Here is a 13,969-nt window from a genome sequence, read left to right as displayed (position 1 = left end):
CACAGCAAGGCAGGCAGTATCAGGAGGGAGGGGAACACAGCAAGGCAGGCAGTATCAGGAGGGAGAGAATTTTGAAAGCCAGCCATGATCTGATTGAATGGTGGAGTGTACTTGATGGGCTGAATGACCTATTTCTGGCCGTAGTGTTTAACAGAACCAGATAATTCCACATGCATTAATCTGTTCAGGAGGCATTGACAATCCATTGGTATTGTGGAATCTTTAAATGTTGAGATGGTGTCAATTTAATGTCTCAATTGAAATATAACACCTCTGAGAGTGCAGCACTCTCTCGGTATTGGCTGGGATTGAATTGAGAATTTTTCCACACAGCATCGAGAGGTAACTGGGTGTTGTGTCTGACCAATAATTAGGAGATTCATTTAATTTAAACACACACCTCTGAAAAGTAGCAGCTGGGTGTGTGCATTATTCTTCCGGTCTGATTAAATGCTGTTGTTGAATAGTTCAGCAGGGGTTTATAAATTACATGAAACACTTGACAGAAAAGTAAAACTCTCCTTGTGGTGCTGTGAGTCTTAGCAATTAACTCTTCTCCCACAGGGGTAGGGCTGAGATCTCTCCTCATCCGTTTATCACTCGGGGATAGATGTACAGAAAGTGTAACAGAGATTTAAATAATTCAAAGTACCTGGGTTTGCTCAAAGCTGCAGAATGAGCCCATGGTGTTTTGAGTGGCAGTTAGATGCAGTGAGCAGTCTGACTGAGAGCATGCATAATTAACATCTTTCAGAAAATACACAGCCAGTGCATTGCACTGATGTTACACAGCATGGGGGTGTGCAGACACTGTGCACTTTAATCTAAATGTTAGAGGTGTGAAAAAGAAAATAGATTAAAAAATAGAGTCAAAGAGATGGAGTGGACCCTTGTGATTTGTAGTGATAGTGATGTAAAGGAGTTTCCGATCTGGTAGGCTGGAGTTGAAGCAGTCTCCTTGGGCAGCAGATCTATTATATCCATGTTAACACATCTCCACCTCTCCTCACAAATCTCAGCCCGCCTAAATTCTGGAAGTCTGTCCTATCAGTCTCTGGTCTACGTTGGCTTCTGGTTCACTGACATCTGAAGATTAAAACTTGCGCCCTCATCTTCCAATCCAGCCCTTGCCTCACACCCCCCTCCTGACTCCATAGCTGCTTCCAGCCATCCCACTCCCCCTGATCTCTGCATTCCTCCGAGGGGACATCACTGAACTTGGTCATTTCAATATTTGTGTCTGATGTTCTGGTTCCACAGCTCGCTCTCCTTTAAGTTGCTCCATAATTTGATTGATCTTTTGGTCACCTGTTCTAATGTTTCTATTTCTGGATTTGCTCTGTGTGCTTGTGAGGCACCATTTGGATGTTTACAACGTCAAAGTCGCTATATAAATGCATGGTGGTGTTGGTAATTTAATCCCTTTCAAATACATCCTTCTGGAGTGTGCACAGCCTTGTCAAAGTGCTGCCATTCCAATACGCACTGATTAGAGTCAGAGAGGTCTACATCATAGGAAAAGGCCCTTCGACCCATCGGGAATGTGCCAGTCAGAAACAAGCAACTATTTGAATCCCATTTTCCAGTGGTTCACCCATTGCCTTGTATATCTTGGCATATTATCCAAAACACTGGCTTTACCCAGCTCACACCAGCCACTCATCTGACCTTTCAACCCAATGAACCCCTTGAAGAGAGAAGGTTGAGGGGGTGACCAATAGACAGCTGTCAGATTATTGAGCCTTCACAGAACGACAGTGTCTCAACGTCTGGGGAAAAGCCAAGCTAAAGGCCATCAGGTATAAGACAGACTCCAAGAAATCCGATAGGGTCTCCGGGCTGATATATTTATCTGGAGAATGTTGGCTTTCTCCCACAGGGAGAAGCTGAGGTGTACAATAGAGGTGCATTTACAGGGAAACTGGACAAACATTAGAGGCCAGAGGAAATGGAAGGTTACACTGAGAGATTTAGTTAGAATCCACACAACACCAGGTTATAGTCCAACAGGTTTATTTGGAAGCACTAGCTTTCAGAGCACTGCTCCTTCATCAGGTGGTTGTGGAGCAGGATCATGAGACCCAGAATTTATAGCAAAAGATTACAGTATCACACAGTGATATATTGAACACACCTGGATTGTAAAGTCATTCATCTTTTAGAATGCGGATTTCAGTTTATTAATATGAACACAGGGTATACCCCATCTCTCTCTCTCTCTCTCTCTCACACACACACACACACACACCCTCTCACAGGGTATTTCTCAAGCCACGTGGTCATCCTGCCTATTTTTTCATTTCTACGCTGGCTAGCACATGACACTGGTAGTAATCCCAAGATCACTACCTTTGAGGTCCTCCTCTTTAACTTCTCTCCCAACTCCCTGAATTCTTCCTTCAGGACCTCATCTCATTTTGTTCTTACACCGTTGGTGCCTATATGCATAAAGATAACTGGCTGTTCACCCTCCCCTTTTAGAATGCTCTGCAGCCGATCGGTAACATCCCTGATCCGAGCACCTGGGAGGCAACATACCATCCGGGAGTCCCGTTTTTAGCCACGGAACCGCCTATCTACTCCCTTCACAATAGAATCCCCTATGACTATGGCCCTGCGAGTCTTTTTCCCGCCCTTCTGAACAGCAGTGCCAACCACGGTGCCATGACCTTGACAATTGTTGCCCTCTCCTGGTTAACCATCTGCCCCAACATTATCCAAAATGGTGTACCTGTTTTGGAGGGATATGACCACAGGGAACACCTGCACTGCCTTCCTACTCTCTTTCTGTCTTTTGGTCACCCATTCACTGTCTCCCTCAGCAATTCTAACCTGCGGTGTGAGCAGTTCACTAAACGTGCTATCCACAACCTCCTCAGCATCGCGGATACTCCACAGTGAGTCCATCTGCAGCTCCAGAGCCGTCATGCGGTTAAACAAGAGCTGCAGCTGGACACACTTTTTGCAAGTGTAAGAGTCAGGAACGTCAGACACGTTCCTAAGCTCCCACGTCGAGCAAGGGGCATATGCCAGGGTCTGAGGTCCCCTGCCATTGTAAGCTTAGCTTTATATGAACTAACTAAAATCAAACAATGCACTTAAATATATGAAAAAGAATGGTAAGAAAGAAATAAAAGCCTTACCTTTTATTCCTGAGGTAAGTCCCTTTTTAAGCGGGAAAACTTACCCTTCCTGGCAGCCCTCGTGTCACCTCACCTTCTCTCCTCGTCACTCTGTCAAAATGTCAAATTGTTCCAGTCTTTCCCTGCCTGGTCACATCTTTCACTCTGACAAAGTGTAAGCTGCTCCAATGTTTTGCTGCCTTTAACTACTGTTCACTCTCAGTCAGAGTTTGCCCCATCTCTCACACACACACACACACACCCACACCCCCTCTCACAGGGTGTATCCCATCACACCCACACCCTCACAGGGTATACTCCATCACACCCACACACACACCCTCTCACAGGGTATACCCCATCACAGCCATGCACACACTGTACCAAGTGTTCACACACACAAATACTAACTCTCTCACGTGTACCCACACTCACATGCACACATTCACTCAGTCTCTCTCTCCCTTTCTCTGATACGTGCGCACACACCCATACAAGTCAATGGGGTGAGTTTGTATTTGCAGAATTATATTTGCAGATACATTCTGTTTTGCTCAAAAAATGCATAATCTGCAGGCAGTGAATGCAGGCAGTCAATCCATGTAATATTTTGTATATGCCACTTTGGAAACAGAACCAGTCTGACTCAAGATTGAGATACAGACAGACTCTAACCTCCAACCCTTAATGCATTGTCTGAGCTATGATGTCACTTTTTTTATAAAACCTTATGTCATCTCAAGAAGATGACTTGAAAGAAGTTCTGGGATTTACATATTAATGAACCGAAACCTGCAACCCATTCTAAAAGATGAAAGACTTAACAATCCCGATTTGTTCAATGTATCATTTCAGTTGCATGACACTGTAATCTTTTGCAATAAATTCTGTGTCTTATGGCCCTGCTCCGTAACCACCTGATGAAGGAGCAGTGCTCCGAAAGCTAGTGCTTCCACATAAACCTGTTGGACTATAACCAGATGTTGTGTGATTTTTAACTTTGTCCACCCCAGTCCAACACTGGCATCTCCACATCCTGATAGATTTAGACAAAGGACATAAGGCACAGAGGAAATATAGGCAGGAGAAGGTCACTTGGCTTTTTAAGACTGTTCCACTACTTGAAGCTGATATTCTCTTTCTGCTTTATCTCTGTTCTCATTAATTCCCTGACAACCCTTAAACTGATTGGTCTCTGAGGATTGACAGGAAGAATGGGAGGAGGGTCCAGTGGAGAGGGCAACGAAAGGTTGTTTCTGCTCTCGATAATTCTACATAACTACATCTAAAACCCATGATGAATCTCAAATATCCTGTGGTATTTGGGAGCAGTGAGACAAGTGAACTGGATCAGAGAAGTTGCACACACAAATTAGAGAAAGTTAAACTTCAGTAAGTGCTTCTGGTACAGTCTCTGGTACAATTCCACCTGATGGAAATGAAGAAAAATATTCAACTGGGGGAGGCAGTGTTGCAAGGAGCAACCAACCCATGTTTCACTTTAGTGCAATCTTGGGTTAGTTGTTAACTCTCCCAGCTCTGAGACAGAGTCTGGGTATCCTGGGGAATTGAGTAGGATATCTGGGTGACATTCCCAACGCAGTATTGAGGGAGTGTTTCTGAGCTATGTTCCTGAGTGGTCTGCCTCTCATTTATAGTCAAACGTCAAACAGCTGGGATGGTTTCAACCCCATAAGTTACACAAGAATGTAAAAAGATACAAATTCGGAGGCAGCAGTGGCCCCTTGACTCCGTCCTGCCACTCAATAACATCCTGGATGCTCTGATTATGGCCTCATTCTATATTCCTGTCTTCTGATAATCCTGGACTCCCTCGTTAATCAACTCCACATTAAAGATATCCAGTGGCCCTCTCCCTACTGAGGGAGAAAGTTCCAGAGACAAAGAGTCTGTGGAGTAAGTGGTCCTCATCATCAGTGGGAATGCCTTTATTTGGAAAGCACGGTCCCTGAGTTTAGGGAAAGGATCCTTTCAGCAGCCACCTTGTCACGGTCCCTCAGGATCTCAGTAAGATCCTTGTACATTCCTCGATACTCCAATTGGCATGGGCCTGATCTGCTCAACCTCTCCTCACTTGGTAAACATCTCATCACATCTCATCTCAGCAACCAGTGGAATGACCCTTCCCAGAGCTGTCGCTAATGCAGTTATATCCTTTTTTAAATAAGGAGAACCAAACTGGGGTACACAGCACACCAGATGTGTTCACACCGATATCTATTTGCCTGCAACAAAACACCTCTACTTTTATATTCCATTCTCTTTACAATCCACACAACGGTTCATTTATCTTCCTGATTACTTGCTGCGGCAATCCTGTACTGAAACCAACAAATCCTCGAGATCACTGCGGGTCAGACAGCATCCGTGCTGAGAACTCGAGCTCATGTTTCAAGTCTTCATTGAGTTGCTCTGATGAAGAGTCAGCTAGAGCCAAACATTAGCTTGCTCGCTCTCAATGGGTGCTGCTTGACCCACTGTGACCTTGAGGATTATTTGATTACTTGCTGTACCTGCACGTTAACGTTAAGATACAGGGCACAGGAGACACAGATCCCTCTGTGCATCGGAGTTCTACAATCTCTCTCCATTTGAGTAATGGGCTGGTTTTACATTCTTACCACTGTTAAGGTGTTTCTTTAGTTGCAGTGTCCCTTTAAAGGGCTGAGCCCTTTCGTTGATTTATTTGTTAGTTTTGTTGGTTCACTCAAAACAGCATTAGCTGGGTACCACAACTGCTCTTGGTGATGCTGGTGTGATCTAACCAGGGCCGTCAATCATTGAAACACAACTTCTATTTCCTTGTGTTCTAGCTTTCGAGATATAAAGGCCGCAGGTTCCATTAGCATTTTTGATTACTTCCTATCTCCCTCTTGACATTTTAATGATCAACACATTGGGAACCCTTCTGTGCAGCACGACAGTTTCTAACTTCTCACTATTTTTAATCTAATTATAAATTAATTTATAATTAATGGACACATGAAGGTACATTCTAATGGGCACATGCTGATGATTTAGCATAGACACATAAACCTAGTGATCTCGGACTCCGCCCCACTCTCTGCAACTGGATCCTCAGTTTCCTGATCCACAGGCCACAATCAGTGAAGATTAGGGACAATATTTCATCCTCACTAACACTTATCACTGGAGCCCCCCAGGGGTGCGTACACAGCCCCCTACTGTACTCACTGTATACCCACGACTGCGTCGCCAAATACCAGACTAATACCATTTACAAGTTCGCTGATGACAACACCATAGTCGGTCGAATCTCAGATGGCGACAAAACAGACTACAGACGGGAGGTGGAAGACCTGGAAAAATTGTGCACTGAGAACAACCTAGCTCTCGATGTAGGCAAAACCTAGGAACTCATTATTGACTTTCAGCAGAATGTTACTCATGCCCCCCCTACACATTAACAACACAGAGGTGGAACGAGTGGAGAGTGTCAAGCTCCTGGGAGTGGCCATGCACAACAAGCTTTCTTGGACTCTTCATGTGGACGCATTGGTTACAAAGGCCCAACAACGTCTCCTCTTCCTCAAGCAGCTGAGTAAATTTGGCATGACAGCGAATACCCTTGCCAACTTTTATAGGTGTGCCATCAAGAGCATTCTGTCTGGATGTATCACTACCTGGTATGGCAACTGTACCATTCAAGATCGGAGACGTTACAGAGAGGTGGTGAACTCTGCCCGGACAATCACAAAGACTGACCTCCCATCTATAGGATCCATCTACCAGGCCCACTGTCAAGGAAAGGCCGCCAGCATTCTCAAAGTTCCATCCCACACTGACAATGTTTTTCTACAACCTCTACCATCGGGGAGAAGGTACAGAACCCTGAACACACTCACCAGCTGGTTTTGAAACCGTTTCTATCCTACTGTTGTTAGAATACTGAATGGACTCACAAACTCTTAACATTCGCCTGTACCTGTGTTTTTGTTTTTGCCGCTGTTTACCTATTATTTATTTATCTATGCTACTTAACTCTGTGATCTGCCTGTATTACTCGCAAGACAAAGCTTTTCACTGTGTCTCAGTACACGTGACAATAAATTCTAATCAATTCAATAACCCACCCTTTAACACAATCAGAATAATTCCCTCACCGTGTGGAACATCAGAAACACTTCAGCTCATCCAATAAGTAGGTCCTTTCTGGTCAGGGCTAAGCATTCTGGAAGCAGTGGCATAGGGGTAAAGCTTCCGGCCTAGCAATCCTTAACCCCAGGCGAAGTTTCTAGGGTTATGAGTTCAAATCCCACCATGAAATAAATTCCATAAAATTATGAAAGAAGTTAAATCTAATGTCTGTCAATCGTCGCAACAACCCATTTGATCCATTAGTGCCCTTTAAGGAAGGAAATTTGCTGGCATTACCTGGTCTGGCTGACATGTGACTCCTGATAAATGGCAAGTAACGTTCATGTCTCACAAGTGCCGGGCAATGACCACCTCCAATGCGAGACGATGTAACCATCATTGAATGAACCCACTATCAACATCCTGGGGGATATTGCTGACCAGAAACTCGACTGGGCTAACATAAAAATACTATGCCTACAACAGCAGGCCAGAGGGTTGGAATCTTGCAGTGAGTAAATCCAAGTCAGGAGTGTGATGGAATACTCCCCACTTTCCTGGATGGGGGAAACTCCAACAACACTCAAGAGGCTCGACACCATCCAGGACAAAGCAGTCGCTTGATTGGCCCCACATCCACAAACACCCACTCCCTCCACCACCGACACTCAGTAGCAGCAGTATGTACTATCTACAAGATGCATTGCAGAAATTCATCAAGGCTCCTTAGACAGCACCTTCCATCTAGAAGGACAAGGGCAGCAGATACTTGGGAACACCATCCCCTGCAAGTTTCCCTCCAAGCCACTCACCATTCCTTCAGCGTCACTGGGTCAGAATCCTGGAATTCCCTCCCTAAGGGACATTGTGGGTCTACCCACAGCACATGGACTGCAGCGGTTCAAGAAGGCAGCTCACCCCCACCTTCTCAAGGGGCAACTAGGGACAATTAGTAAATATTGGGCCCAGCTAGTGAAACCTACACCCCATGAACGAATTGGAAGAAAGACCCACAGCAATGTGATTGACTCTTAACTGTCCTCTGGGCAATTGGGAACAAATAAGCAAGTAATACCCACATCCCATGAACAAGTGAAAAATACACCACGTTGTAATCTGGGAACAATTCAGATTGAGGATTGTTGTAGAAGCTTCAAGAACCCTTTAGTTTACATTGGACTCATGGTATCTTTAAATACTAGGTTGCTGTGAGAAAATATTTATTTTAAATAGCCACTTACTTCTAGTAACAGATCATGTAACCAAGCTGACTGGCAGATCACCAATGGGAAAGGAAAGGAGTCAATTAACATTTAGTCACGGGTGTGAGAGGTTTCCAGGGAATGGTTCTGTATAACTAGTTTTAGGCCCTGAAACATTAATGAAACACATGGGGTGTCTCAGTGGTTCGCACTGATTAGATTAGATAGATTAGATTACTTACTTACAGTGTGGAAACAGGCCCTTCGGCCCAACAAGTCCACACCGACCCGCCGAAGTGCAACCCACCCAAACTCATTCCCCTTCACCTAACACTACGGGCAATTTAGCATGGCCAATTCACCTGACCTGCACATCTTTGGACTGTGGGAGGAAACCCACGCAGACACCGGGAGAATGTGCAAACTCCACACAGTCAGTCGCCTGAGGCTGGAATCGAACCCGGGTCTCTGACGCTGTGAGGCAGCAGTGCTACCCACTGAGCCATCGTGCCACCCACTGCTGCCTCACAGTGCCAGGGACCCGGGTTCGATTCCAGCCTCGGGCGACTATCTGTGTGGAGTTTGCATGTTTTCCCAGTGTCGGTGTGGGTTTCCTCCCGTTAGGGTTAGGGTGGATTGGCTGTGGGAAATTGTCCATAGTGTCCAGTTAGATGGGTTAGCCATGGGAGATATAGGGAGGGGTTGAGTCTGAGTGGGGTGCTCTTCAGAGGGGTTGGTGTGGACTTGATGGGATGAATGGCCTCTTTGCACACTGTAGGGATTCAATGATTGACTCTGTTTCTCTGTCCCCAGATGCTGACAGACCTGCTGAGTTTCTCCTGTGTTTGCTTGACCTCTTCCCATCAGGATTCAGTTGAAATTCTGGCTGCTGGCTAAGAATCTCGCTAATTGAAGAACATTCCGATTAATAATATGGAATTCGGGGGGAGATGAATGGAACAACAAAGAATGAGTTCTTGATGTGAGGTTCTGTAGTTAGAGAGAGCTGAGCTGTACTGCGGTGTCTGCAGGTAAGACACTAGCAATGCCTGTGCTTAGTTGGCAGTTCATAAACAGGGGGACAGTATGGAATAGCTCATCATGGTGGCAGGAAGGGATGGATCAAGAAATCATTGCCTTTTATATGTATCTGAGAAACTGTCCCCAGACCAAACTGTTCATCTTCCAGTTTCTGGTAAATGCCTAATTTGAGTTATTGAGGGTATTCGTGCCATTGGGGTGGGATGAACATTTAAGAATTTTGGATTGAGGTGAAGTATCTGTTTGCTTTTAATTTCTTTATTATGATTAACTCTATATAATAAAGTGCTTGTATTAATATTGATATCCATTAACATTTGCTTGGCAAAGTTTATTTGTTTTAATCTGTGAACCTTGTGGAGGTAATAAGTTTCTCTTGTCTTTCAAATCTGCAAACAATGTTGCTAATTCTAACAAGTTTCAGACACACATAGAGTCACAGGGTCATAGAGATATAATGGAAACAGACCCTTCTATCCAACTCATCCATGCAGACCAGATATCCTAACCTAATCTAGTCCCACCTGCCAACACCTGGCCCATATCCCTCTAAACCCATCCTATTCATATACCCATCCTGATGCCTCTTAAATGCTGTAATTGTACCAGCCTCCACCACATCCTCTGGCAGCTCATTCCATGCACACACCACCCCCTGTGTGAAAAGTTGCCCCATGGTTCCCTTTTAAATCTTTCCCCTCTCATCTTAAACCTATGCACTCTCGTTCAGGACTCCCCCATCCCAGGGAAAAGACCTTGTCTATTCACCCTATCCATGCCACTCATGACTTTATAAACCTCTATAAGGTCACCCCTCAGCCTCCGATGCTCGGGGAAAACAGCCCCAGCCTGTTCAGCCTCCCCCTGTAGCTCAAATTCTCCAATCCTAGCAACATCCTTGGAAATCTTTTCTGAACCCTTTCAAGTTTCACAACATCTTTCCGATAGGAAGGAGACCAGAATTGCACGCAATATTCCAACAGTGGTCTAACCAATGTCCTGTACAGCCGCAACATGACCTCCCTACTCCTGTACTCAATACTCTGACCAATAAAAGAAAGCATACCAAATGCCTTCACTATCCCGTCTGACTCCACTTTCAAGGAGCTATGAACCTGCACTCCAAGGTCTCTTTGTTCAGCAGCAATGTCTTGCCTTCTCAACCTCTCCCCTCAGCTGAGGCGTGATGACCTTCAGATGAAACCAGCACCTGTCCCCTCTCAAAAACAAGACAGCAACTTCATGGTGTTTTTCATTGATGAGAATCAAATCCCTACAGTGTGGAAGCAAGGCCAGTAAGCCCATCATGTTAGTACCAAGCTTTCAAAGGATATTCCACTCAGACCCACCCCATCCCTATAACCCTGCATTTCCCATGGCTAATCCACCTACCCCTCCCATCCCTGAATGCTATGGGCAATTTAGCATGGCCAATCCACCCTAACTTGCACATCTTTGGATTGTGGAAGGAAACTGGAGCGCCCAGAGGAAACCCATACAATGTGCAAACTCCACACAGACAGTCACCCGAGGGCGGAATTGAATCCAGGTCCCTGGCGCTGAGGCAGCAGTGCTAACCACTGAGCCACCGTGCCATCCAACATGGTCTGGTATGGCTCTGGTGTTTTTTAAGAGGTGCAGTACAGTATAGTCAGGAGGGATACTACCCTCGACAGCTGAGTCTTAGAAGCTATCTTGGGATGTTGCCTCAAATCTGGGCACGAACTCAGAACGTGGGGGAATGATCCATGTGGGATAAAAACGTGAATGAGGTTCTGATGACAGTATGAGCAGCTAAAATTTTTTAAAAAGTAGAACTGGGGAAGGTGTAATCTCTGCATCATTGCCTGAGCCACAAGTAAACTGCCAGAGAATGAATAAGTTCAGAGTTGAACATATATCTCAAAGATTGAAGTAACAGAAATGGGGTTAGACTCCTGGCACCAATCTCGGGCAAAATCGGAGCAGTTAGAGCAAGCTTCAGTGTGAATGGAGCTAGGACCACTGTCCTGGTGAATCTCACAAGGCTGTAGTGAGGGCTTTAAACTAAATTGTTCAGGGGTGGGAGAGAGTTTGGAAAATTAATGAGAGGGGACAAGACAATCGTACAAAATCGTGATGTAGATTATAACCAGGAAGAGAACATACAAAGATCAGTGGATTATCTGAAATCACAAGCTTTCTGAGTGCTGCTCCTTTGTCAGGTGAATCTCTGAAAGCTTGAGATTTCAAATAAATCTGTTGGACTGTAACCTGGTGTCATGTGACTTCTGACCTTGTCCACCCCAGACCAACATTGGCTCCTCCACGTCAGCAGTCAATAGGGTCAGAGTAGGGAAATGGTCAAAAAGACAAATCTAGAGATGTGTTGTTATGTATTCATGAATTATTTCTGACCGGATAGATTAATTAATAGCACAAATGACACTCCAATCTCATACCTTACAGAAAGGTTACACAGTGACCTGGGCTCAGAGCTAAATATTCAAATACTGTTCCTCATTTAAATTTCTGTCATTACCTAACCCCAAATGCTTTGTTTATTTACAGATGTGAAAAGAACAGAACTTGGCATCTTGGAAAGATGTGGGAACAGAAAAGGAGGATTGGAAATCCAAGGAATCTCTAAAGTTCTCTTTCTATTTCCTTTTCTTATGATTTTTTGTTCTCTGAAGGGAATTAGAATGATTTTTAACAGCTTTAAACTGCCACTGCAGAAGGTGTCTCTTTTTGTGTCTGTGGTGTAGAGATGTGATACTTTCCCTTATTTTTACAATGTCCACTTTTACTTCCCTCGTTTTATTTTTTAATTTCACCTCCAAAGTGAAAGGGCAACAGTTCTGAAGCTGCCTGTGTAATGAAAGGAGCGGCTCAGTCTGAGTGAAGGGATTAGTTCGGAATCGTATTCCCTGATCACTCTTGGGACCCCCCTGTTCAATGCGAGGGATTTAAAGTATGAATCGAGTCCAAACAGATTAACATCACAATTTCCTTTTCGCTTCTCAAATCGGTAATACTGTTCCTCATTTAAATTTCTGTCATTACCTAACCCCAAATGCTTTGTTTTTTTACAGATGTGAAAAGGCTGATTGAATATTGAGTGGGATTGTTCATAAAACTCTTTCATTTCCAGGCTTTTAGTTTGGAAGTCTGCGGTGGGGATGCTTTCTCTCTCACTCTGCTGGCTGTGAAAGTACCAATTAAAATGATTGGAGTAACAGAGCTTGTAGCCTTTTCAACTTGGATCCCATGAGCCAGTTCCCAGTGTTTACACTTTGATCCCTGAATCAAAGACAGAAATAGATGCAGCCCTAATAAACTGGGTTTGAGGTAAATGACAGGTTTGGCTCATTGGTAGATTGTCTTTCCTTTGAATCAGAACATCATGAGTTGAAGAATAAAAAGTGGTCAGGGCAGGAAGGCAAACCCACAGCCTCCTCTTCAGAATGGTGCCTTGGAATATTTTACGGACACCAGAGAGAAACCTTGTGTTCCATATAAACTTTTCCACCTCTCGCCGTACACCAAGTGCCATTCAACGTGGAGGAGCACTGATTCATTAGCCCAGGGAGGCTGGTACATGCTAATCAGAAGGAGGTTTGCTTGTCCGTGTTTAACCTGAAGCCACTAAACTTCATGAGGACTTCCAGAGGAAATCCTTCCTCTTACGACACAAAATTACGACACATCTGGATAATAGTAACAGGATAGGTCAGAGTCAGCATGGATTTATGAAGGGGAAATCATGCTTGACTAATCATCTGGAATTGTTTGCGGATGTAACTCTGAAGATGGATGAGGGAGATCCAGTAGATGTAGTGTACCTGGACTTTCAGAAAGCTTTTGATAAAGTCCCACATAGGAGGTTAATGAGCAAAATTAGGGCGCATGGTATTGGGGGCAAAGTACTAACTTGGGTTGAAAGTTGGTTGGCTGATAGGAAACAAAGAGTACTGATAAACAGCTCCATTTCAGATGGCAGGCAGTGACCAGTGGGGTACCGCAGGGATCAGTACTGGGACCGCAACTTTTTACAAAAAATGTTAATGATATAGGAGATGGTATTAGCAATAACATTAGCAAATTTGCTGATGATACAAAGCTGGGTGGCAGGGTGAAATGTGATGAGGATGTTAGGAGATTACAGGGTGACCTGGACAAGTTAGGTGAATGGTCAGATGCATGGCAGATGCAGTTTAATGTGGATAAATGTCTGGTTATCCACTTTGGTGGCAAGAACAGGAAGGCAGATTACTACCTAAATGGAATCAATTTAGGTAAAGGGGCAGTACAAAGTGATCTGGGTGTTCTTGTACACCAATCAATGAAGGTAAAGCATGCAGGTACAGCAGTTAGTGAAGAAGGCTAATGGCATGCTGGCCTTCATAACAAGAAGGATTGAGTATAGAAGCAAAGAGGTTCTTCTGCAGCTGTACAGGGCCCTGGTGAGACCACACCTGGAGTACTATGTGCAGTTCTGGTCTC

General features: G+C 44.5%; 1 long non-coding RNA gene across 1 annotated transcript in view; it reads left to right on the top strand.

Annotated features, from left to right (window-relative positions):
* Window positions 1-12,786, top strand: part of LOC122548329 — a 25,917-nt gene extending 13,131 nt beyond the window's left edge. Inside the window, exons 2-3 of the long non-coding RNA XR_006311213.1 lie at window positions 9,257-9,474; window positions 12,035-12,786. This is a non-coding gene — a long non-coding RNA (uncharacterized LOC122548329). The remainder of the gene's footprint in view (window positions 1-9,256; window positions 9,475-12,034) is intronic.
* Window positions 12,787-13,969: the final 1,183 nt, after the last annotated feature.

This window comes from Chiloscyllium plagiosum, unplaced genomic scaffold (genome assembly GCF_004010195.1).
Source record: "Chiloscyllium plagiosum isolate BGI_BamShark_2017 unplaced genomic scaffold, ASM401019v2 scaf_55, whole genome shotgun sequence".
In the NCBI taxonomy this organism is placed as follows: Eukaryota; Metazoa; Chordata; class Chondrichthyes; order Orectolobiformes; family Hemiscylliidae; genus Chiloscyllium; species Chiloscyllium plagiosum.
Note: the sequence above shows the minus strand (reverse complement) of the source record. Positions and strands in the feature narration are given on the sequence as shown.